The following is a 26,163-nucleotide window of genomic DNA, read 5'->3' as shown; positions in this document are numbered from 1 at the left end:
CCGCAGGAAAATCAACGCTGGAGCACTCAAAGACCCTGCTAAGAAAGCCCTATTCAGCCTGTGCCTCACAACCAACCTGACAACTCCCAGTGATTCAGAGACACAGTGTCCACAGCGCCTGGTCTGTACTCAAGGCCTCCATAATCAGCACCTGTGAAGAGACGCTCGGTCACTCGACCAGGAAACACCAAGACTGGTTCGACGAGAACGACCAGGAGATCCAGGAGCTAATAAGCCGCAAGCGCAAGGCATTCCTGATCTGGAAACAGCAACAGAACTCGAGAGCAAGAAAGCAGCTCTACAGTCGCCTGAAGGCTGAGGTCCAACAAAAAGCTCGTGACCTAAAGAACAGATGGTGGGTGGAGAAAGCACAGGAGATCCAGCAGCTAGCTGATAACCACGACGTGCATGGATTCTTTAGCGCAGTCAAGACCACCTATGGCCCAAGCACCCAAGGTCCTACCCCACTGCGGGCCAAGAACGGAGAGGTACTCATCAAGGACAGAGAGGCAGTCAGTGCCCGCTGGAAGGAGCACTTCGAAGATCTCCTTAACCGAGACTCTGTCTTCGACAAGAGTGTCCTCAACTCCATCCCGCAGCATGCTACACGCCACCACCTCAGCACAACCCCAGCCCAGCATGAGGTTGAAAAGGCCATCCAACAACTGAAGAGCAACAAGGCCTCAGGAGCAGATGGAATCCCCGCCGAGGCGCTAAACATGGCAGAGAAGCACTATTGGCGCGAATACATGAACTCATTTCTCTTATTTGGAAGGAGGAGAGCATGCCAGGGGATCTCAGAGACGCCGTAATCGTGACCATCTTCGAGAAAGGTGACAAGTCCGATTGCGGTAATTACAGAGGAGTCTCCCTGCTGTCTGCCACAGGGAAAGTCATCGCAAGAATCCTCCTCAATCACCTTCTTCCAGTGGCTGAAGAGCTCCTCCCAGAGTCGCAATGTGGATTCCGCCCACTAAGGGGCACAATGGACATGATCTTCACCGCACGTCAACTACAAGAGAAATGCAGGGAACAGCACCAACCGGTGTACATGGCCTTCTTTGACCTTACAAAGGCCTTCGACACTGTCAACCATGAAGGATTATGTCGTGTCCTCCTCAAATTCGGCTGCCCTCAAAAGTTTGTCACCATCCTTTGCCTGCTTCACGACGACATGCAAGCTGTGATTTTGACCAATGGATCCACCACAGACCCAATCCACGTACGGACCGTGGTCAAGCAAGGTTGTGTCATCGCACCAACGCTCTTCTTGATCTTCCTGGCTGCAATGCTCCATCTCACCCTCAGTAAGCTCCCCGCTGGAGTTGAGCTAATCTACAGAACAAATTGTAAACTGTTCAACCTCCGTCACTTCCAGTCCAGATCCAAGGTCGTCTCATCCTCTGCCATCGAATTACTGTATGCAGACGATGCTTGCGTCTGCGCACACTCTGAGGCCGAACTCCAAACCATCGTCAACACCTTCACCGAAGCGTACAAGAGCATGGGCCTTACACTAAACATCCGTAAGACAAAGGTCCTCTGCCAACCTGCCCCCGTCACACAGTACTGCTCCCCGATTATCAAAATCCATGGTGAGGCCTTGGACAACGTTTCCATACCACCACTTTCCATACCTCGGGAGCCTACTGTCAACAAGGGCAGACATCGATGACGAAGTCCAACACCGCCTTCAGTGTGCCAGTGCAACCTTTGGTTGCCTGAGGAAGAGTGTGTTTGAAGACCAGGACCTCAAACCCAGCACTAAGCTCATGGTCTACAGAGCAGTAGTGATACCCGCCCTCCTGTATGCTTCAGAGACATGGACCATGTACAGCAGGCACCTCAAAGCACTGGAGAGGTACCACCAATGCTGCCTCCGCAAGATCCTGCAAATCCATTGGCAGGATAGGTGCACCAACGTCAGTGTTCTTGCTCAGGCCAACATCCCCAGCATCGAAGCTTTGACCACGCTCGATCAGCTCCGACAGACGGGCCACATCGTCCGCATGCCCAATACGAGACTCCCAAAACAAGCGCTCTACTTGGAGCTCCAACATGGCAAGAGAATCCCAGGTGGGCAGAGGAAACGCTTCAAGGACACCCTCAAAGCCTCCTTGAAAAAGTGTAACATTCCCACCGACACCTGGGAATCCCTGGCTCAAGACCACACAAAGTGGGGGAGAAGCAACCGGGAAAGCGCAAACACCTCGAGTCTCTTTGCTGGGAGCAAGCGGAAGCCAAGCACAAACAGCAGGAGGAGCGCGCATCAAACCAAGCACCCAACTCACCCGCCCCTTCAACCACCGTCTGCCCCACCTGTGACAGAGACACATCAGTCACCTGAGAACTCATTTTTAGTGTGGAAGCAAGTCATCCTCGGTTCCGAGGGACTGCCTAAGAAGAAGGAGGAGAAGAACATCGAGGACTGAGCTCAGGAACAGCTCGTTAGTGGGACATAAAAGGGCCATACCTTATATAGGCCTGTGCAGAACCTACACTAAAGAATGACTGAAAGGTTAGGGGAGTAAAAAGTAGATTTGGTGCCTTGGTATCCTTGCCTTATTAACTCTGACATCTTCCAAGGACTTACATGACTGTTAGAAATGATTGACAACAAAAGAGGTGAAATCTTCTGCTACACATGTCACCCAGATTGGTCAATTTCATGGAGAGGGAATTTTCTTTGAATTTGGGGTATATAAGAGGGTGCTCGGCACACCTCTCAGCAGATTCTCTTTGTCTTTGTTAGATGCAGTTTCTCCTAGTTAGTTAAAAGAAGATTTGTCTTCTCTACTTCTGTAGTAACCTTTACCTAGCAGATGCAGAAGGGCACCTTTTATAAGCACAAAGTATATTCAGAATACAGCAAGAGGGTATATAAGGCAAATTGTATGGCTACACTTGCCTGTTATAGGCAGAGAAAAGTGTGTCATTTAATTATGAACGTACAAAATTGATGGGCAGGAAAAAAACAGCTGGTCCATCATGCCTGCTGCCCCACACCATGATGGCCAGAGCATCATGACTAAACACTTCCTACCCCATCCCCCCACAGCCATGTACTCTCCTGGGAGAGACAAATTGTACAAGTTGTCTGACATCAAGAAAGGTGAGCATTAAGCCAGCTAGCACAAATACTGTCACTTGTGCGTAAGGTGGATTCAGTCAGAACAGATAACCCCACCACCAAAAAGATTTAGCAACTTGACGTTCCAGAAGTTAACGCCACTGTCCAAGGGAGGAAGAAAATCAACTCAACCATGCTGCTCATAAGGACAAGGTCGTATATCCTCTGGAATCACTGCTAACCACCAGCATATAGACTCTAATCTATTCAATAAACTGTCTATCTAATGTTAACTTATCACCTATCTAAGGAGCTTAATCCTAGATTAAGATCATCAATTGATATCATTCTCAGACAGTGATTTCAGCTATAATTTGACAATCAGCAATCTAGTTAATGCTGAAATATAGTGATATACACTGAGTTGCCTTTACAACTTCTGTTATGCATTTTGTTATGTAACTCTATCTATTAATGGTTTGTTGTTCAAACTGGTAGGTAATCTTGTCTATAACTATTTTATCTATTAATTATTTGTGTACTTAATGTTTTAATTTAAATAGTGATCATTGTAATTTGTAGTCAATAAATAGTTCTTGGTGTATGACTTGTCTTTACATCTTCTTTGAAGATTTGGCAAGAAAGTGTTAATTCATTCACTCAGTAGCTTGTGGGTATCCTAATTGAGGGTTGGTAAGATGAACTTAAATTCAATCCAAACTGAGTGATCTAAGACAGTTTGGCGAGCCAAATTTAGGCATCAATCACTGAGCTATGTGGTAAACCCCAGACGGTTCTGTAGTGGAGAGGTAAGTGAGGGGTTAAGGATTTGTCTGGTTCCTTGACATATTTGTTAGGATACCGAACCCAGTGTTCTTACAATTTGCAGCAGAAAGATGTAACGAAGTAATTCACTTTAAATAGGTAATGAGATAAATCATACTGACAAGAATGCAGTGAAACAGTAAGTGTTTTTACAGCAGCTCAGGACAAAGAAGCAATTAATTCACGAGCTTCACTGCAAATCACTCCAAAGCAAATCTATTAATGCTGTCATTTGTGCAAACATGTACAGGAGAAAGAGTATACAGAAAGGATTTTACATGTCACGTTACATATTGTAAGTTGTACTTTTCCTCCCCTCAAGGTATGGTTCCACAGATGTCAGCTGCCCTCCAGTACCTCGTTCAAGTAGCTATTCTTTATGTATAAGCCAAAGCCCCTCAAATGATGACCTAAATTCAGCATGCGATATTGAGCAAAGATAACCCCTGGCTTTTCTCCTTACCAACCGGTTCCTTAAACCCCTCCCCCTTGCCCCCTCCATCCTCAGCTCCAACAAGTGAACTTCTCTGTCACTACATTCCTCTACATTGGGGAGACCAAACGCAGATTGGGTGACCGCTTTGTGGAACACCTCCATTCAGTCCGTAAGGGGGACCCCGAGCTCCCGGTGGCCTGTCACTTTAATTCACCGCTCCATTCCCACTCAGACCTCACCGTCCTCGGCCTCTTGCATTGTTCCACTGAAGCTCATCGTAAGCACGAGGAACAGCACCTCATCTTTCGATTAGGCACTCTACAGCCCTCTGGACTCAACATAGAGTTCAACAATTTCAGATCATAACCTCGGCCCCTATAAACATATATATTTTCTTCTTTTTTTTAATCCACACTTTTTGTTTCGCCCCCCCTTTTTTTTTTCTTCCCTCCCTTCAGCTGTCCTTCATTCTGCCAGCGCAATTCACACCTCATCTAGAGCCATCCTTTGTTCCTTAACCTGTCCCATTACCACCTCCCCTTGCCTTGAATATCTCTTAATGTCTCTTAATCTCTCCTGCTTTCTATCCTATCACTGACCTTCCCTTTTGTTCTTTCATCTCCTCCCCCTTTTCCCAGCCTCCAAACTTGCTTTCCATTTCCTGCTTTTTTCCAGTTCTGACGAAAGGTCATCGACCTCAAACGTTAACTCGGTTTCTCTCTCCTCCGATGCTGCCTGGCCTGCTGAGTTTTTCCAGCATTTTCTGTTGTTATTTCCCTGTCACTAAGATCGAGACCTTCAATTCAGCTGCCTCTACCACACCCCAATGTCCTTGCCCACCAAATCAAATCTCCAAAATGACTCACCCACCCTAGTCTGGATTCCATGTCTTTCTCTAGTTTGTCTCCTATTTCCCGTCATGCCTTATCCAAGCTCATCTTGTCCATGAGACTCACCTCCTGTTCCCTTGACTTCATTTCCCAACTGACCATCCAACTTCCCTCCCTGGCCCCCATGCTGGGTGACATTATAAATGATTCCCTCTTCTCAGGTATTGTCCCTTTCGCTTTCAAAACTGCCACGCCCTCCAATCAAAAAGCCCACCCTCGACACTCTCTCTTTGCAAACTACTGCTCCATCTCTGAATGCCTTGAACATGTTGTTGCCTCCCAAAATCATGCCCATCTTTCCCATGACTCCATATTTGTATCTCTCCAATCAGATTTCCATCCCTGGCACAGCACTAAAAGTCACAAATGACATCTGCTGTAACAGAGACCATGGTGCACAATCCATCTTTGTCCTTCTCTACCTCTCTGCAGACTTGACATAGTCAACCGCACGATCCTCCTCCAACACTTCTCCTTCACTGTCCAGCTCAGTGGGACAGCCCTCTCTTGGTTCCACTCTTCCCTATCCAATTGTTGCCAGAGCATCTCCAGCAATATTTTCTCTTCCCACCCCGCACTGGAATCCACCAAGGATCTATCCTTGGCCCCATCCTTATTCTCATTTACATGCCGCCCATTATCCAAAGACTTGGGGCTAACTTCCACATGTACGTTGATGATAACCAGCTCTACTTCTCCACCACTTCTCTCGACCCTGCCACTGCCCCAGTGTTGTCAGCCTGCTTCTTCAACATCCAGTCCTGAAAGAGCCACAATTTCTTCCAGTTAAACAATGGGAAGACCAAAGCCATTGTCTCTGGCCTTTACCACAAACCCTCCACTGATTACATCGCCCTTCCCCGCCATTGTTTCAGGTTGAACCAGGCTGAAGGTAAGCATGCAGGTGCAGCAGGCGGTTAAGAAGGCAAATGGTATTTGGCCTTCATAGCGAGAGGGTTCGAGTATAGGAACAAGGATGTCTTGCTGCAGTTGTACAGGGCCTTGGTGAGACCACATCTTGAGTATTGTGTGCAGTTTTGGTCGCCTTATCTGAGGAAGGATGTTCTTGCCAGGGAGGGAGTGCAGCCAAGATTCACCAGACTGATACCTGGGATGGCAGGAATGATGTATGAGGAGAGATTGGGTCGATTGGGCTTATACTCACTGGAGTTTAGAAGAATGAGAGGGGATCTCATTGAAACTTATAAAATTCTGACAGGACTGGACAGACTAAATGCAGGAAGGATGTTCCCGACGGCCAGGGAGTCCAGAACCAGGGGACACAGTCTAAAGATAAGGGGTAAGCCATTTAGGACAGAGATGAGGAGGAATTTCTTCACCCAGAGAGTGGTGAACCTGTGGAATTCTCTACCACAGAAGGCAGTTGAGGCCAATTCATTAAATATATTCAAGAAGGAGTTAGATATATTTCTTAAGGCTAAAGGGATCAAGGGATAGGGGGAGAAGGCAGGGACAGGGTACTGAATTTGGGCCGAGAGGCGGGATAAAAGCGCCAGAGTCCAGGTGAGGCCCACAGCAGCAGCAGCGGCAGTGCGGACCTGCGAGGGACGAGGGTCGAGAGGCGGGATAAAAGCGCCAGAGTCCAGGTAGGCGTACTAATCTGCAGTCTCCAAGCTCCAAGAGGGAGGGAGAGAAGTAAAAAGTAATCGAAGTGTGATGTCACCAGAAAGCAGGTAAGTGATTGGTTGGTATTTCTCTCTTTTTAAACTTTAACTCTGTGGTTTATAGTTGCTAAGGTCTCTCTGGTGTAGCGGGGACTGTTGGTAAACCATTTAACTGTAGTGTAATTACTGGGATTGATTTGATTTAATTTAATTTCAATTAATTAAAGGGAAAGTCATGGCAGGACAGCCCGGTCACGTGGTATGCTCCTCCTGCACTATGTGGGAACTCAGGGACACTTCCTGTGTCCCTGAAAACTACGTGTGCAGGAAGTGTATCCAGCTGCAGCTACTGACAGACTTCATTGCAGTGCTGGAGCTGCGCTTGGATGCATACTGGAGCGTTCACGATGCTGAGGACGTTGTGAATAGCACGTTTACGGAGTTGGACACACCGCAAGTAGAGGTTGGACAGGCAGAAAGGGAAGGGGTGACCAACAGGCAGAGTACTAGGCACAGGCAGGTAGTGCAGGGGTCCCCTGTGGACATCCCCCTCTCAAACAGATACACCACTTTGAGTACTGTTGGGCGGGATGGCTTATCAGAGGAAGGCAGCAGCAGCCAACTTCCTGGCACCAGGGGTGGCTCTGCTGCACAGGACGGGAGGAAAAAGAGGGGTAGAGCTATAGTAATAGGGGATTCTATTGTAAGGGGAATAGATAAGCGTTTCTGCGGCCGCAAACGAGACTCCAGAATGGTGTTTTGCCTCCCTGGTGCAAGGGTCAAGGATGTCTCAGAGCGGCTGCAGAACATTTTGGAAGGGGAGGGTGAACAGCATGTTGTCGTGGTGCATATAGGTACCAACAATATAGGTAAAAACCGGGGTGAGGTCCTAAAAGCTGAATATAGGGAGTTAGGAGGTAAATTAAAAAATAGGACCTCAAAGGTAGTAATCTCAGGATTGCTACCAGTGCCACGCACTAGTCAGAGTAGAAATAGAAGGATATTTCAGATGAATACGTGGCTAGAGGAATGGTGCAACGGGGAGGGATCAAGTTCCTGGGACATTGGAATCGGTTCTGGGGGAGGTGGGACCAGTTCAAACCGGACGGTTTGCACCTGGGCAGGGCTGGAACCGATGTCCTAGGGGGAGTGTTTGCTAGTGCTCTGGGAGAGGGTTTAAACTAAGATGGCAGGGGGTTGGGAACCTGACCAGGGGAACAGAGGAAATGGAAACAAGGATAAAAGCAAAAGGAAGGAGAAAAACAAAAGTGGCAGTCAGAGAAATCAACAGTTTAAATCAAACATGGCCACAGTAAATAATAATTCTAATAGGTCTAAGGGCGTTAAAAAAATAAGCCTGAAGGCTTTGTATCTTAATGCGAGGAGCATTCGTAATAAGGTGGATGAATTGGTTGCGCAAATAGAGGTAAACGAATATGATTTGGTTGGGATTACGGAAACGTGGCTCAAGGATGGCCAAGGCTGGGAACTCAACATCCAGGGGTATTCGATATTCAGGAAAGATAGGCAAAAAGGAAAGGGAGGTGGGGTAGCATTACTGGTTAAAGGGATTAACACAATTGTAAGGAAGGATATTAGCTCTGATGATGTGGAATCTGTATGGGTAGAATTGAGAAATACCAAGGGGCAGAAAACGTTAGTGGGAGTGGTATATAGACCTCCAAACAGTAAGGCGGAGGTTGGGGATGGCATTAAAAGGGAAATTAAAGAAGCGTGCAATAAGGGCACAGCAGTCATCATGGGTGACTTTAATCTACAAATTAGCTAACCAAATTAGTAACAATACTGTGGAGGAGGAATTTCTGGAGTGTTTACGGGATGGTTTCCTGCACCAATATGTTGAGGCACCAACCAGAGATCAGGCCATCTTAGGCTGGGTATTATGTAACGAGAAAGGATTAATTAGCAATCTTTTTGTACGAGGCCCCTTGGGTCGGCGCGATCATAATACGATTGAATTCTTCATTAAGATGGAGAATGAAGTAGTTGACTCAGAGACTAGGGTCCTAAATTTAAATAAAGGAAACTACGATGGTCTGAGGCGTGAGTTGGGTAGGATTGATTGGGGAATGTCACTCAAAGGGTTGATGGTGGATAGGCAATGGCAAACATTCAAAGACCGCCTGGATGAACTACAGAATTTGTTCATCCCAGTTTGGCATAAAAATAAAACAAAAAAGGTGACTCAACCGTGGCTAACAAGGGAAATTAGGGATAGCATAAGATCCAATGAGAGGACATATAAATTGGCCAGAAAAAGCAATAATCCTGAGGATTGGGAGCAGTTTAGGATTCAACAAAGGAGGACAAAGGGATTAATTAAGAAGGGGAAAAGAGAATATGAGAGTAAGCTTGCAGGGAACATAAAAACTGACTGTAAAAGCTTTTATAGATATGTGAAGAGAAAAACATTGGTGAAGTCGAGCGTAGGTCCCTTACAGTCAGAATCAGGGGAATTTATAATGGGGAACAGAGAAATGGCAGACCAACTAAATATATATTTTGGTTCTGTCTTCAGAAAGGAGGACACAAATAACCTCCCAGAGATGCCGGGGATCATAGGATCTGATGAAAGGGAGGAATTGAAAGAAATCAGTAGTTGTAGGGAAATAGTGTTAGAGAAATGAATGGGATTGAAGGCCGATAAATCCCCAGGGCCTGATAATCTACATCCTAGGGTCTTAAGGAAGTGGCCCTAGAAATAGTAGATGCATTGCTGATCATCTTCCAACATTCGATGGAATGTGGAACAGTACCCATGGATTGGAGGGTAGCTAATGTTACCCCACTATTCAAAAAAGGTGGTAGAGAGAAAACAGGGAATTACAGACCGGTAAGCCTGACATCGGTAGTGGGGAAAATGCTAGAGTCCATTATAAAAGATGTAATAGCTGAGCACTTGGAAAACAGTGACAGGATCGGACAAAGTCAACATGGATTCACAAAAGGTAAATCGTGCTTGACTAATCTACTAGAAATTTTTGAGGATGTAACTGGTAAAATAGATAAGGGAGAACCAGTGGATGTGGTGTATTTGGACTTTCAGAAGGCCTTCGATAAGGTCCCGCATAAGAGATTAGCATGCAAAGTTAAGGCACATGGGATTGGGGGCAAGGTATTGACTTGGATAGAGAACTGGTTGGCAGACAGAAAGCAAAGAGTTGGAATAAACGGGTCTTTTTCCGAGTGGCAGGCAGTGACTAGTGGTGTACCACAGGGATCAGTCCTTGGACCCCAGCTATTCACAATATATATTAATGATCTAGACAAGGGAACTAGATGTAATATCTCCAAATTTGCAGACGACACAAAGCTGGGTGGGCGTGTGTGCTGTGAGGAGCATGTCGAGAAACTCCAGGATGATTTGGACATGTTGGGTGATTGGGCAGAAACATGGCAGATGCAATATAACGTGGATAAATGTGAGGTTATCCACTTTGGTGGCAAAAACAGGAAGGCAGATTATTATCTAAATGGCAATAGATTGGGAGAAGGGGAAGTGCAACGAGACCTGGGTGTCCTTGTGCACCAGTCGCTGAAGGTAAGCATGCAGGTGCAGCAGGCGGTTAAGAAGGCAAATGGTATGTTGGCCTTCGTAGTGAGAGGGTTTGAGTACAGGAACAAGGAGGTCTTGCTGCAGTTGTACAGGGCCTTGGTGAGACCACATCTTGAGTATTGTGTGCAGTTTTGGTCGCCTTATCTGAGGAAGGATGTTCTTGCCATGGAAGGAGTTCAGCGAAGATTCACCAGGCTGATACCTGGGATGGCAGGAATGATGTATGAGGAGAGATTGGGTCGATTGGGCTTGTACTCGCTGGAGTTTAGAAGAATGAGTGGTGACCTCATTGAAACTTATAAAATTCTAACAGGACTGGACAGACTAGATGCAGGAAGGATGTTCCTGATGGTCAGGGAGTCCAGAACCAGGGGACACAGTCTAAGGATAAAGGGTAGGCCATTTAGAACAGAAATGAGGAGGAATTTCTTCACCCAGAGAGTGGTGAACCTGTGGAACTCTCTACCACAGAAGGGGGTGGAGGCCAGTTCATTAAATATATTCAAAAAGGAGTTGGATATATTTCTTAAGGCTATAGGGATCAAAGGGTATGGGGAGAAAGCAGGGACCGGGTACTGAATTTGGATGATCAGCCATGATCGCATTGAATAGCGGAGCAGGCTCGAGGGGCCGAATGGCCTACTCCTGCTCCTATCTTCTATATTTCTATGGATGATCAGCCATGATCTCATTGAATGGCGGAGCAGGCTCGAGGGGCCGAATGGCCTACTCCTGCTCCTATCTTCTATGTTTCTATGCTTCTATGTTCATAACCGCAGTGTCGTCTTTGACCTCGAGCTGAGCTTCCGATCTCATATACTCGTGCCCATTCTTCACATCTGAGCCTAGAGTGTGAGTGTCCATGGGATACTCGATCGTGGCGATCATAGTTCTAACTGAGGTCATCATAAATGCACAACCAAGGGTATTCAGACTGCAGTGTAGATTGGAATCAGTACGTGATTTCCTCTCCCTAGTCCAGAGGAATGGAGGCCAACTGTAGATTTTTTTTATCAACATCCCAAATAAGCTCATCTAATTGGCTATTATGCCTTAACCAGCTGAGCTACTAGAGCAGCCAGGAAACATTAATTTCCAACCTGTTCGATAAAAATATTAAAATACACTTTTTCCTAGGAACTGAATATTAGCTAGCCTCTGTGTTTTTGACAACAGTTGTTTGCAACCTGGAATCATCATCTTATGGCATGTTTCCATTACTCTTCTACTATTTCACAATGAATTGAGATTGTCAGTGCTCTGTAATCCATCCTGTTTACATTGTGGCACAGATTTCAGAGCAGTTGTGAATAAACCACAACTACAACTTAAAGTTTCTGGCTCTGGACCTCCCTTATGCCAGATCCCTTACACTGTGGGTGTATTTCTCAACAATGGAACTGTGCATTTGCAAGCCTTGTTACAACTTTACCATTCTGGCCATAAACCTTGGACCTGTTGCCAGAATCAAGCTGGCAGACAGGTTGCAATGGTCACAGACAATGTTTCCTTTTAGCTGTGCGGTAGCACAGCACTTTGCAGCTCCTGCATAGCTGGCTCACCAGCTTTTATATAGTATAAACTGCACATGTGCGGTATTTTGAATGGGTCGTGCACCCCCTTAAAGGGGCCACGCAGCCATAAAAAAATTAAAGGGAACATTGGTCGCAGGTGTCACACAATGAAATTCTACTGAGGAGAGCTTTAGTGCCACCAACAGCACTGATGTGAGATTGCTGTAGGGGTAGCCTTGAATAGTAAGGGTAATGCATAGATGACAAAATAGCAACCTCATTCAGAAAGGCCACAGGATGGCAGATGTGTGAAATAGAAAAATATCATTCGTACAGCAGGGGGTGCTCTTCTGGGGTTGGAGCTGAAGAACACTGTTTGGGCAGGATAAAGAGCTTCGCTCTATATCTGGGTCCACACTCAATCAAACCTGTGCTATACCTGATCTGGAAGTAATTGGGGCTAGAAATTCGATTACGCCCAAAAATTGGCGTGCAGAGTGCTCACTGCAAGCGTCTGTTCTCATGGTCCGAGGCAGTACGTTAAATTTGTCCGGGATTTCATTAAAATGATTCAGGCATGTAGCCAGTGTTACCTTGTCTGGCTTGCTCGCCTGTTTCAGGGGGCGGAAATCAGGCGACTCTGACGCCACTTAAAGGCAACCAGTAACTCTTAAAGGGGAGGTGCACACTGGCTGCAGAAACATTGTCATAGGGCTAAAATGGCTGCAGGAGAGCCAGACAGGGCACCCAGGTTCTCCAATGCAGGGTTGGAGGCCCTGATGCAGAGATTGGACAAGAGGGAAGAGATTCTGTTCCTCCAAGGGGCAGAAAGCCCTCTCGGCAACATCTTTGCCGCCAGTGGGAAGAAGTCGCAGAGGAGGTCAATGCCGGGAGTTTAGCTCCCAGGATATGGGCTAGCAGATCGTCACATCATTCCTGCGTTCGTGCAGAGCCAGAGGAGTGCTGAGGCGTAGACCTAGGAGAGTGGTCTTGGCTAAATGGGAGGGGTACTTGCTGTCCTCTCTCAGGATGACAGCTCTCCCACCACCCAATCTGCCAGTGACCTTGTTCATGCCACTCAGCCAGCTGGGCCAGACTGACCTGGCTCACAACAAGATATTGCAGTCTGCAGCCGAGCCCTCAAGGCCGGCAGCTGCTCGAGGTAGCCCATCATGGCCATCTGAAGTGTCCTCTGTGGAAGCTCAGCGGCCTTCCACGTCCCAAGCTGTAGCGACTAGTAAAACACATCGTAGGAGCACTAGGATAAATAAACAAACTCAGAAAACAGGCACTAAGGGCTTGTACATGGGTGATTCATAATTATTTCTGTTTACTATTAGAATGATTTTTGTGCTAGATTTGATGTTGGTGTGTATATTTGTAGTAAAGTGAGGACAAGATCCATGATGAAGGACTGAAGCAAGGCAATCAGATGGTGGTAGCAAGAATGATAAACAATTTGGAACTGTTGGCATATTGGGGATGGGAGGCATGGTGCACGTAAAGTGCGCTTCGATGAGCTGCTCTCTGAGAGCTTTGGCAGCATGGGGCACTGGCGGTCGTTGTTGCTCCTGCTCCTCCTCCTGCTGTACTTCTTGCTGCACAGATGGTGGTAAGGGCTGGTCCATTATGATGGCAAGGTTATGAATTATGCAGCAGACCACAAATCTGGATACCCACTCAGGGGTGTACTGCAAAGCTCCTCCCGAATGGTCCAGGCAGCACAAGCATTGCTTGAGCACACCAGTTGTTTGCTCAATTACATTTCTGGTGGCAGCATGACACCTCTCCTGGTCCCTCAATACCTCCTCTCTGGTGAAGAAGGCCCAGCAGCGCCTATATTTCCTAAGGAGGCTGAAGGGATGTAACCTGTCACCCCTGATCCTCTCTAACTTTTACCGCTGCACAATAGAGAGCATCCTGACAAACTGTATCACAGTATGGTATGGCAGCTGTAGCTACTATGACCGGAAAGCCCTGCAGCGGGTAGTCAAAACTGCCCAACGCATTACCGGCACCCGGCTACCGACCATAGAGCACATATACCAGAAACGCTGTTTACGGAGGTCACGGTCCATCATCAAAGACCCTACCCACCCCAGCCACAGTCTGTTCGCCCTCCTGCCATCTGGGAGACGCTACAGATGCATTCGCACCCATACGACCAGATTTAGGAACAGCTTCTTTCCCAGGGCTGTCATCCTACTGAACTCCACAAATAAACTCTAAAGCCTGCACATCTGCCAATGCACTTTATTATGGTTATGTTTATGTTAATGTATTACAAGCCAAATGTATGTTGAATGTTTAAATGTCTTAATCTAAATATACACTCTCGGGAGCCGCAAGCCTACATTTCGTTGTACTGCACTTGTGCACTAACAATGACAATAAAAGTTGATTTGATGAGTCAAGTCTGAAGGAAATAGCCCTTGTCGTCCAGTAGCCAGCCTGTATCCCGTCGGCCTGATTGGAACAAAGGCGGCACTGAGGACTGGCGCAAGATAAATGAATCAGGACTGCTGCCAGTAAACCAGGCACAGACCTGCATGATGTTCCGCCTGTGTTTGCAAACTAGCTGGATTATATACTCATAGAATAGTACAGCACGGAAGGAGGCCATTCGGCCCATCGAGTCTGCACCGGGTCTTTTGAAGAGCAATCCAGTAAGTCCCACTTCCTGCTCTTTCCCTATATCCCTGCAATTTTTTCTCCTTCAAGCATTTATCCAATTCCCTTTTAAAGGCTACTATTGAATCTGTATCCACCACCCTATCAGGTAGTGCATTCCAAATCCTAACCAAAAAGTTTTTCCTCACGCCCCCTCTGGTTCTTTTGCCAATCATCTTAAATCTGAGTCCTCTCGTTATCGACCCTTCAGCCATTGGAAACAGTTTCTCAATCCGTCATGATTGTAAACACCTCTATCAAATCTCCTCTTAGCCTTCTCTGCTCCAAGGAGAACCACCCCAGCTTCTGCAGTCTATCCACGTAACTGTATTCCCTCATCCCTGGAACCATTCTAGTAAATCTTTTCTATACCCTCTCCAAAGCCTTCACATCCTTGTGTCCAATTGTGGTGCGCACAATTGGACAGAATACTCCAGCTGGTGCCGAACTCGTGTTTTATACAGGTTTAGCATAACTTCCTGGTTTTTGTACTCTATGCCTCCATTTATAAAGCACAGGACCCCATATGCTTTATTAACTGCTTTGTTAACCTGTCCTGCCACCTTCAAAGATTTGTGTACAAGCACCCCCAAGGTCTCTGTTCTTGCACCCCCTTTAAAACTGTACCATTTCGTGTGTATGGTCTCTCCTCAATTTTCCTACCAAAATGTATCATCTCACACTTCTTTGCATTGAATTTCAGCTGCCAATGTCCACCCATTCCACCATTGCTAACACACCTAGTATGTGGTACTTTATCAAACGTCTTTTGAAAGTTCATATACACAACAATAACTGCACTGCCCTTATCCACCCTCTCTGTTATCTCATCAAAAAACTCAATCAAATTAGTCAAACACCATTTGCCCTTAACAAATCCGTGCTGGCTCTCCTTTATTAGTCCATGCTTGTCCAAGTGGCTGTTCATTTTCTCCCGGATTATTGTTTCTAAAAGCTTCCCCACTACCAACATTAAACTGACTGGCCTGTGATTGCCAGGTTTATCCTTCTCCCTTTTTTGAAAAAGGGTGTAACATTTGCAATCCTCCGGTCCTTTGGCACCATCCCTGTATCTAAGGAGGATTGGAAGATTGTGGCTAGCACCTCCGCAATTTCTACCCATACTTCCCTCAGTAACCTAGAATGCATCCCATCCGGACCGGGTGACTTATCCACGTTAGGTACTGCCAGCCTTTCCAGTATCTCCTCTTTATCTATTTTTATTTCATCCAGTATCCCAGCAACCACCTCGTTTACCATAGCTTTGGCAAAGTCCTCTTCCTTGGTAAACACCGACTCATTTAGTACCTCAGCCATGCATTCTGCCTCCACCAACAGATCTCCATTTTGGTCCCTAATTGGCCCACTGATTACTCTTTTATTGTTAATATGCCTGGGGAAGATCTTTGGATTCCCACTTACGCTAGCCGCCAATCTATTCTTGTACTGTCTCTTTGCCCCTCATTTCCTTTTTCAATTCTCCTCTGTACTTTTTATATTCAGCCTGATTCTCCCTTGTATTATCAAGCTGACATCTGTCATACGCCCCCTTTTTCTGCTTCATCCTATTCTCAAACACTTTCGTCATCCCTTTCCCCCTTGTAGGAATGTACCTAGACTGTACCCGAACCATCTCCTCTTTAAAGGCCGCCCATTGCTCCAGTACACTTCTGCCTGACAGTCTTTGACTTCAATTTACCCGGGCCAGATCCCTCCTCAATTTGCTGAAATTAGCCCTCCTCCAGTTAAGTATTTTTATTCTACATTGTTCCTTGTCCTTCTCCATAGCTAATCTATACCTTACGATACTATGATCACTATTCCTGAAATGCTCCTCAACTATGACATTCTCCACTTGACCCACTTCATTCCCCAGGACTAGATCCAGCAATGCCTCCTTCCTCATTGGGCAGGAAACATACTGGCCAAGAAAATTCTTCTGAAATCACTTCAACAATTCCTCCCCTTCTCTGCCCTTAACACAACCACTGCCCCATTCAACATTGGAGAAGTTAAAGTCTCCCATTATTACTACTCTATAATTCTTGCACCTCTCAGTAATTTCTTTGCAAATCTGCTTCTCTATCGCCTTCCCACAATTTGGTGGCCTATAGAATACACCAAGTAGCGTAATAGCTCCTTTATTGTTTCTCAACCACAACCAAATAGATTCTGTGTTTGATTCCCTCAAGGACCTTCTCTTTTTCTAGTACTGTAATATTTTCCTTAATCAAAACTGCTACCCCTCCTTTTTTCCATCCCTATCTTTCCTCAATAGCTTGTACCCAGGAATATTAAACATCTAATCCTCCCCTTTTTTGAGCCAGGTCTCAGTTATCACCACATCATATTCCCATGTGGCTATTTGCGCCTGCAGCTCACCAACCTTATTAACCACACTTCCTGCATTTACAGGCATGCACTCCAAACCTAACTTAAGCCTTTTTGTATTTTCTATAATCCCACCTAATTCTGTATTATTTCTAACTCTAACTGTCTCAATCAGTTCTCTGTGCACCTTGTTTCCACTTTTTAAATACTATATCCTGGTGAGGAAGTGGAATTCCTTTCTTTTGAGAAAGATGCCACGCTGGTGATGGGAGCACCCAAGGCAATGCGAGTGCAGTCTATGGCATGTTGCACTCTGGAAAAGCCTGTAATGTGCGAGAAGACTAGTGCTCTCTTATCCTGCTTCACTCTGTCATGGAGAAAAAGATGTAGGTGTTCCTTCTGGCGTAAAGCGCCTTCCAGATCTCCCTGATGCAATGCTGGACTGAAAACTGAGCGATGTCATCTGCTGCAATCTAGAAGGAACCTGTGGCATTCAAGTTAAGGGCCATGATGACCTTACAGCTGCAGGCAGTGCTGTCCATGCCTTGGTATGAGGCTAAAAGTTGTAGCTGCAGCAGGTGACAAAGTTCAGTGACAGCCTACTTTGTGAAGTTGAGTTGCCCGAGACATTGGGCTGGATTTTGCCAGCCCTGGGGAGGTGGGTTTGGAGGTGGGACTGCTGGGAAAATGGCAGAATTTGGGGGTGGGTGCCCAACCCGCCTGCAACCCGCCTCCGTGCCATCTTGCCAGGAGGCGGGTAGCTGTCCCGCGCTGGGTCCCGTCTCCTTGGAGGCGGGAAGGGATTACAGCCACTTAACTGCCTGTTAACAGGTAGTTAACAGGCAGATAAGAGGATTATCCCCATTTTGCCCACACAAGTGCGGGCTTCCCAAAGGCTGCGAACCTTGCCAGGATCACCGAGGTGAGCAGTGGGTCTGCGGGGGTCGGAGGGGTGCAAAAGTGTGCTGTGGAGGTAAGTGATGGGTGCAAGTGTGGAGAGGTGAGTATCTGAGGTAAGTGGAAATTGTTAGAAAATGTGTACTTACCTTTGTTTCTTCCTGCAGGCTTCAAGAGATGGGGATGCGGAGAGTCTCGCACCTCCGTGGCAGAGATGACAGATGGCTGTTGCATTCTCCAATGCAACAACCATCTACTTTCTGCAAAAGAAAGAGGTTTGATGAGGTCTTGAATTCAAGAACTCATCAAACTACAGAGAATGTCAGTGTTTGACAGCTGGGCAGGCTTAACAAGGTCAATCAAGTGAAAATAGCGTGGGTTGGCCAGAAGTTGAAGGAGGCGGGACTGAAACCCGACAAGTGGGAATCCCGCCTCCAAAAGCTCCCCATTGGCAAAATCCAGCCCACTGCTCCGCTGAGAGGTTCATGTGGGAGAAGTGCTCCCTGAAGACCCGTTCTGGGTATGGCCTCCTGCACAGTGCCCTCCATTTCCCTCTTCTGTGAGTTGCTCCTACTCTCTCCTGTCTCACTTGTCCGCCAGCCCCAAAGGTAGCCCTAGAAGACCACCTATGACCCCAGTAAAACTATTTAGAAGGCAGCCAAAGCCAATGCTGCACCAACAAAATCTTCTTTTCAGCAGTCAGAAAACAGGCCAAAAAACACCCATAAGTTGACCAACAGCCTCAAATGGCAATCCAGCAACTAACCTGTATGTTGCTGGGTCCTTCCTGCCTGTTAGTAACATGAGTAGCTGGGTGAGTTTATCATGTGGCGAAGCAGGTGCTAGGCCCAATATCACTAAGGGATCTTATAAGTAGGACCCTTATTTAAATATTTTAATCAGTGATTTAAATAGTCCTGGTGTGCACCCTGGTGCAGCCCGATCCAATATGGCAGGCTGCGCACTTCTGGTGTGTAATGAGTGCGCCTGCCCAGCCCGCCATATTGCTTATTTAGGCACCTGATATTTTGCATCTGAGAAACAGGCGTGGTACCATCGAATTTCTCAGCCTTGATGTTTGCACAGGGTGTCAGAAGTGGAAAATGCTCTGTTCTCCAGAGTTAACACCGCTCACCTTTCTGTTAACTACTAGATACATATGGAATTCAGTTGTATAAATATGAATATAAATTCATCAAAAAAGAACATAGCAACTGCTCTACAGAGACTAAACATTGTTGCATAAAATACAAAACCGCTGCACCTGGTTTATGAAGGGAGGAAATACCACAAATGACAGTGAACAGATTCTGGCTGATGTGACCTCAGTATAGCTACTCCCATCTCCTGACCACAAAGCACAGTTTCTTGGAGAAGACTGCGTTAATACGGATATTTAGAAAAGTAAAATGTTAAGAGATAGGGCAAGCTAGGAAACTGATCTGAAGGCAATTGCTTAACACTGATTACACCTAACAGCAATTACCATCTCATCTGAGAATTGTAAACAAATGTCATGTTTAAATTATTTAAACAAAATATCCCACAAATATTCTAAAAACAGACTCTTGTACAAAGGTAACTAAAATGCTGTCAAAAGACAAAGTTGGTTCAGGTTAAATCCCTGTGCTATTTCATGACATAGATACAGATAAGAATAAATCAAAGTCTACTGCCCAGATTTTGCTGAAATTGTCAATACAGACCACTTTTCTGTGCAGAGTGGAACCAACTTTTGAAATTATTTTAGATATAGCCAAATGGAACAGGATACTGTCTCTTTAAACAGCTGATATTTCTGATGAGAAGTGATCGTGTTGAATAATATCTAAAGCCTAGATTAAATCTCTACATCTACATATTCAATCTGCAACATGTATTTCAAATCCTGAAAGACAATAACCCGTTTCCAAGCACTCACTATATGCGCATCTGGTTATACCGCTTCTAAATGAGCCACTCATTTAAAAGAGTGCATTAAATGGAAAAAATTCACATAACACTTCTTTGTATTAATTTATTCCGGGTCACTGAACAGAATCCACACTTAGTTCACCTTTTAACAAATTTGAGGAAATTGCCTTGAATGTTTTGATCTTAATCCCTTCAAAATGGGTTGCATTTTATCTTTCTTTATAGCTGACGGTTAAAAAAGAGAGGACAGATGTGCTCATACAGTGACAATGAGGTTTTAAAAAGGTTGAACTACAAGTCATGCTAATTTAATTGTTTTTCCTATGTTATTCTCAGTGTACCAATGAAAGATGTCAGTGTATGCTGGCTAGTTAGATGAAGATGGGATTTATTTCCTCAAAGATATGCTTATTGTCAACTTTGCATAGCACAAAATGAATTTAATACATAAAGCAGAGTGAGTGAATAGAATACTAATGGAGCACTAGCAATCACATATATGAAATGCAATGAACACCTACAAATGCATATTAGCACAAAGGGACATTTTGAAAAACTGTGTTATATTTTAAAAAGGTCCCAAATCTTTGTCTACTAGTGTAGATTCATGCGAAATGGTTAGGAATAAGTGATAATCCCACCAAAATGGTAATGTACTAGAAAATGCTCAAACTTCCATTTGGATAATTACTCACAGATCCAAGTGCACATTTGGGCAGGAATAAGAGGCACACCACCAATGGAACTGGAAAATTGCATGTAAGTGAAATATAAAGGGGCAGGGACAATTAAAAGGAAGTGTCACAATAGGGTGAAAAAAACTTTGAAAGCTATTAGAAAGGCTCAAAGGCACCACATGAGCATGACATGTTGTGATTGGGCTGTTTCTGAAGAACAATCCAACACAACAGTTCCATCGGGCCTGCTGCCACAACCTACCTTCCAAGTTGCAGCCTCCTTATGCACATAGTTTGTCAAAGTGAGGTATGTTCACCTCACCCTGCAGCTGCAGGTGTCAGAAGGTTAGGCACAGAGCACCCTCTGGGCACCAAGACCTGCTTGACATCCTTATATTGTTCCTCCTCTTCTAAGCAGCATCCTTAATGGGAAATAACAACAGAAAATGCTGGAAAAACTCAGCAGGTCAGGCAACATCCGTGGAGAGAAATTTGAGTTGACGTTTCGGGTCGAACCCTTCTTCAAAACTGGAAAGAAAAGAAAATAGATCGAAGGCAGGGCTGCGATCGGACAAAAGAAGTGAAAGAAACAAAAGAAGTAAAAGAGACAATAAAAGGTATTAGAATCAAACACGAGAAGGGAAACTGAAAGTAATGAAGATGAACAAGGTTGAAGAGCCAAACGGAGATCCCGTCGAAGAGAAGAGCAGAACTTCTTCAAGGTAGGCATTCCTAGAAGAGGTGTGGCAGTGAACCAAACACTAGTACGATAGCAAAATACTGCAGATGTTGGAAATCCGATTCTGACTGGGAAACCCACTGATTCCAGTAGTGCTGCTGGGATGAAAAAATTAAAACAATGAACACAAAGGCTCCTGGGAATCAAAGTGACAGGAGAGGAAAAACAAAAGAAAATATAGTCCAAAATTACCTAGAAACTGTTGAATGAGTCTTCTTATTGGCCCTTTAAACTTTCTTCCATATAGTGCATGCGCCTAGCAACCCTGAATGCCCATTTATATAAAAGGCTGGAAAATGATGTGGAAGGCATTACTGTGTTACTTCTGCATCATTTCCAACCATTTTCTATGCTTCCATCTGTTTCAGATGAGCCCTTCCTTCACTTGGAAATAAGTATTATGTGCAGAAGCAGACGTGACCCAAAGTTAAAGGTCTCTACCGCTTTTTCTCTAAACTGGTACCAATGGGACATAACGGACTGGAAAATTAGTCCAAAAAAATGACACTTGAGAAATGAGAATCCCGAATTCTTCAACATCCTCTTAACAATGTGCACATTCAACATCATATCACACTGATAATACTCTTTACTGAACAATTACACATATCACCAAAGTGAATATTTTGCAACAATTAAGAGTCCCAAATGGTTTAGTGTACAATCAAGACACACAGACCAAAATAGTTGTAGGTTTAAATCCTAGTCTATGCTCAGTAAGCTGATTTCAGTTGAGGTACAACAGGGCACAACAGTTGCTATCAGTGTGTCTGCACTAAGGGTGGCAGTGGTGGGGGGGGGGGGAAGTGAGAAATTAGCTTGGGTTCCTGGTCCCAAATGCTATCCAGTGCCCAGTGTGAATGGCGGATGAGTGAAAAGGACTTAGTTGTGAAGCATCCCATGCTAAAATAGACTGCTGAGAAAGCAAATTTTACCAGACCCCATGTTGAAAGGACTTGCACAATTAATCCTATTTACTATCTGAATTCACACTTGAAGAATGACTGTTTGGACTGTACTTAAGCATAAGTGAGCTCCTTCAGGAGAAGGGAGCAAACCGTGGAATGTGGATTCTAGTTAATAATGTGCTCTCTCTCTGACATTGCCATAACTCCAAGCAGTTAGGCTATTGTATTCGTAGCTACCGACTCCCTTGAATTCCTGATCTCCTGTACATATACCAGCACATTGTAATTGTAGCAATCCTGGTTCTTTCGCTGGAAAGCGTGAAGTTCTATGGAGGGCTAATACAGCATCAACAGCAATTGTAAAAGCCCTCACTTAAAACTATAGATGCAAGAATACTGGAATAACCCTGCCTCCAGAAGATTGTGAGATTAGAGACTTGGGGGGAGAAATTTGTTTGCTTTGCGCCTCCCGTTAGTGCCTGGGGGGGGCGTAAATGGGGTGCTAAGGGGTTAGCGAACAGGCGCGGCGAATTCAGCGATGCCAGTGAACTTCCCTGCCGGTTTAGCGCTGGCACTAACACTTATCGCTTCACTCTCTAGTGCCTCACAGATTGTGATGTCATAAAGTGCGCAGCGCCCTGTTACAGCCCCAGATGTGAAATTGCCTCCCGCCCCCTGCTGTATCGCTCGGCATCAGCAACGGCAGGAAGAGGAGGCGTTGTCACCTCGGCTGGCCCCTTGGGGAGCGCTAATTAAAGGCAGTGGTTTTCAGGTAGGCTAAATTTTATTCTTTGCACCATCAGTTTTCGATGCTTTATTGCAGCGACATGTCCAAGCTCTCCACTCTCAGAGTGTTTAGGGCTGTAATGGCAACCACGCAGGTTGCCTGGCAATGCAGAACTGAGCGGAAGTATGTTGTGCACCATCATTGGCCCTTCCCTTTAAGTGAGGGAAGCAGCCTCCGATACCGGTATCTTTGCACTTCACATTGTTCAGCGCTCTGCCGCTACTGCCCTGCTCTCGTTCTTTAGTGCCCTAAGAGAAGTGGTTAGCGCTTGATTTAGTGCGCCACTTCCCTCTCGGAGCACGAAAGCTCAATTTCCCGGGACCAGAAAATGATTATCACCTGGCGATACTTTTCCGAGATTTCAAAAGTTATCGCCCCAAATGGGGCAAAACGGAATTTCTAGCCCTAGGAGTGCTATTTGGCCCATCACAGCTCATCTGTGTAGAAAGAAAAACTCAGTCCCCCATCACAGCATCCAACCAGCTCTTCAATGACTAAGATTATCACCTCAACAACTCTACTCAGAATTGCTTCCCACTCTCCAGTGAATGAAAGAGAAAACACTTAAAAAATCCAGAGAGAAGTGAAGAATAAAAGAGAAATATGGAAAAAGGGAGGTAGAGAAAAAAACAGAAGAAAAGTAAAGATAATATGAAACAGGAAAGAAAAAATGAATGTCATGGTGGCCCATCTGACAGATTTTGCTTGCTGTTTTTAATGATGGTTAAGAGTGTACATTTATGCCCTGACCAACCAATGGAAATAGTATTTCCAGATATAATTAATCAAAATCTCTCATACTTTTGAATACCTTTATTAGATTTCTTCTTAACCTTCTGTCTTCTAATGAAGAGAGTCCCAGGGGCCATTCGGCCTATCGTACATGTGCTGCTCTTCCAACCGCATTTTCCCCATAACCCTGAAAATGAGTCCTCTTCTAGTACATGTCCAATTGCCTTTTGAAAGTTCCCATGGAATCTGATGCCACCACCCTTTTATGCAGTGCGTTCCAGATCTTAAAAACGCTCTGTGTGAAAACATTATCCTGTGGCGACACGCCACCACTGGACATAATCCGCTCACGGCGGCACAGACAGTCTAAGCAGAAGCCCCCAGCCGGGGGCCCTTTCCTCCAGCAACTTGTTTCCCGCAGGGACAGGCTGCCGGGAGCACTTCCTGTCTGGGAAGTATTTAAGTGGATGCGCGGGCTTTTCTAGTTCCTGTTTGTCATGTGGTTGGAATAAAGCAGTTGTGTTTTCAATAGCTCTGGTCTCGACTCCCACGTTTGCCGCGGTATCTCAACACTGGTGACCCCGACGCTCAGGACGAATCCTAAGCTAGCATGGCGGATACAAACGCAGTCACGGTTAAATTACCAGACTTTTGGGAGAACCTCGCCGAAGCCTGGTTCGTTCAAGCTGAGTCCAGATTCCGGCTGAAAGGCATTACAGTCGACGCCACGAAGTACGACTACCTCGTCGCCTCGCTCACCTACGCTACAGTCCCCAAGGTTTGGGCAGCGCTGCAGAATCCACCAACGGAGGGCAAGTACGAACATCTGAAGGCTGCGCTACTTAAAAAATTTCAAACATCCTCTTACCAGCGCCACTGCCAACTCCTGGACCTCCCCGGCCTTGGTGACGCTTCACCATCAGACCTGCTTTCCCACATGCTGTCCCTCTCAGACGACAAAAATCCCAGCGCCCTTTTTCGCACGCTTTTCATTCGGCAGCTCCCCGCCAGCATCCGCACGCTCATTGTGGAGTCTGACTCCACGGACCTGAATGATATAGCCGAAAAGGCCGACCGGCTGCTCTCTGCACAGGCCGCTCGCGACGTCGCGCCCGACCTCACGGCAACGACCACGCGGTCTTCCCGGGCCGCTAGGCCCGACCGCCCTACCACTCCGGGTCACTGCTACTACCACACCCGTTTTGGCGCTAGGGCTCAACGCTGCACACCACCGTGTACCTTCAAACCCCCCCCCGCACCGGCCCCCGCGATGGCCGCAGGGCAGAAGGAGCCCCTACTGTACGTCACTGACGACAGAACCAACCGCCGATTTCTGTGCGACACAGGGGCCCAGCACAGCATCACCCCCGCCTCCGCCCTCGAGATCCAACGCGGCACACGGGGTATCACACTGGCTGCAGCCAACGGCTCTGAAATCCGCACATATGGCACCCGCATGGTCACGCTCGACCTCGCGGGCCGCCGCTACCGCTGGGAGTTCCTCACAGCCAAGGTCCTCTGCCCACTCATCGGCGCCGACTTCCTACGCGCCCACGGCCTCCTTGTCGACATTCCGAGGCACCGCCTCGTCGACATCAACACTATGGCCCCCATCCCCGGCGCCTTTACCCCGGCCCGTTCGGCCGGCCTGACGACCTACTGCCTCGCCAGAGCCACGGACGACTACTCGGCACTCCTAGCTGAGTTTCCCGCCCTCACTAACCCGACCTTTTCGGCCAAAGCCGCCAAGCACAGTGTGGAACACTATATCCCCACCACCGGCCCCCCAGTTTCTGCCCACGCCCGCAGACTCAACCCGGCCAAGCTGGAAATCGCGCGGGCCGAGTTCACCAACATGGAACAACTCGGCATCATCCGCCGCTCCAGCAGCCCTTGGGCCTCGCCCCTCCACATCGCCCCCAAGCCCGGCGGAGGCTGGCGCCCTTGCGGGGACTACCACCGCCTCAACGATGCCACCACCCCCGATCAATACCCGGTGCCACACATCCAGGACTTCTCAGCCCGACTGACCGGACGAACCGTCTTTTCCAAAGTCGACCTGGTGCGCGGTTACCACCAAGTCCCCGTACACCCCGCGGACATCCCCAAAACGGCCGTCATCACCCCATTCGGCCTGTTCGAGTTCCTGAGGATGCCCTTCGGCCTCAAGAATGCAGCACAGGCTTTCCAGCGCCTTATGGACTCAGTCCTCCGGGACCTGAACTTCCTATTCGTCTATCTAGACGACATTCTCGTGGCCAGCTCCTCCAAACAGGAACACCTCGAACACCTTCGCATCCTGTTCGGGCGCCTAGCCCAACACGGGCTCATCCTCAGCCCGGCGAAGTGCCAATTCGGCCTAACCGAGATCGATTTTCTCGGTCACCACATCACCCCTGCTGGGGCCGTCCCCCTGCCCAACAAGGTGCAGGCCGTCCAGCAATTCCCCCACCCCACAACCATCAAGGGCCTCCAGGAGTTCCTCGGGATGGTGAACTTCTACAACAGGTTCATCCCCAGAGCCGCAGCCCTCATGAAGCCCCTATACGACTCCCTCCGAGGAAAATCCGG

The 26,163-nt window shown here is 46.7% G+C and overlaps 1 protein-coding gene across 1 annotated transcript in view; it reads right to left on the bottom strand.

The window, feature by feature from the left end:
- The window catches only part of ush1c (Usher syndrome 1C), a 343,726-nt gene that overhangs the window by 97,053 nt on the left and 220,510 nt on the right, over positions 1 to 26,163 (bottom strand). The gene's annotated exons all lie outside the window — the stretch shown is intronic.

Source organism: Somniosus microcephalus, chromosome 15 (assembly GCF_052327205.1).
Source record: "Somniosus microcephalus isolate GS21.2 chromosome 15, FLI_Smic_1.0, whole genome shotgun sequence".
Lineage (NCBI taxonomy): Eukaryota > Metazoa > Chordata > Chondrichthyes > Squaliformes > Somniosidae > Somniosus > Somniosus microcephalus.
The sequence above is the reverse complement of the archived record's forward strand: the minus strand, read 5'-3'. Positions and strand labels throughout refer to the sequence as shown.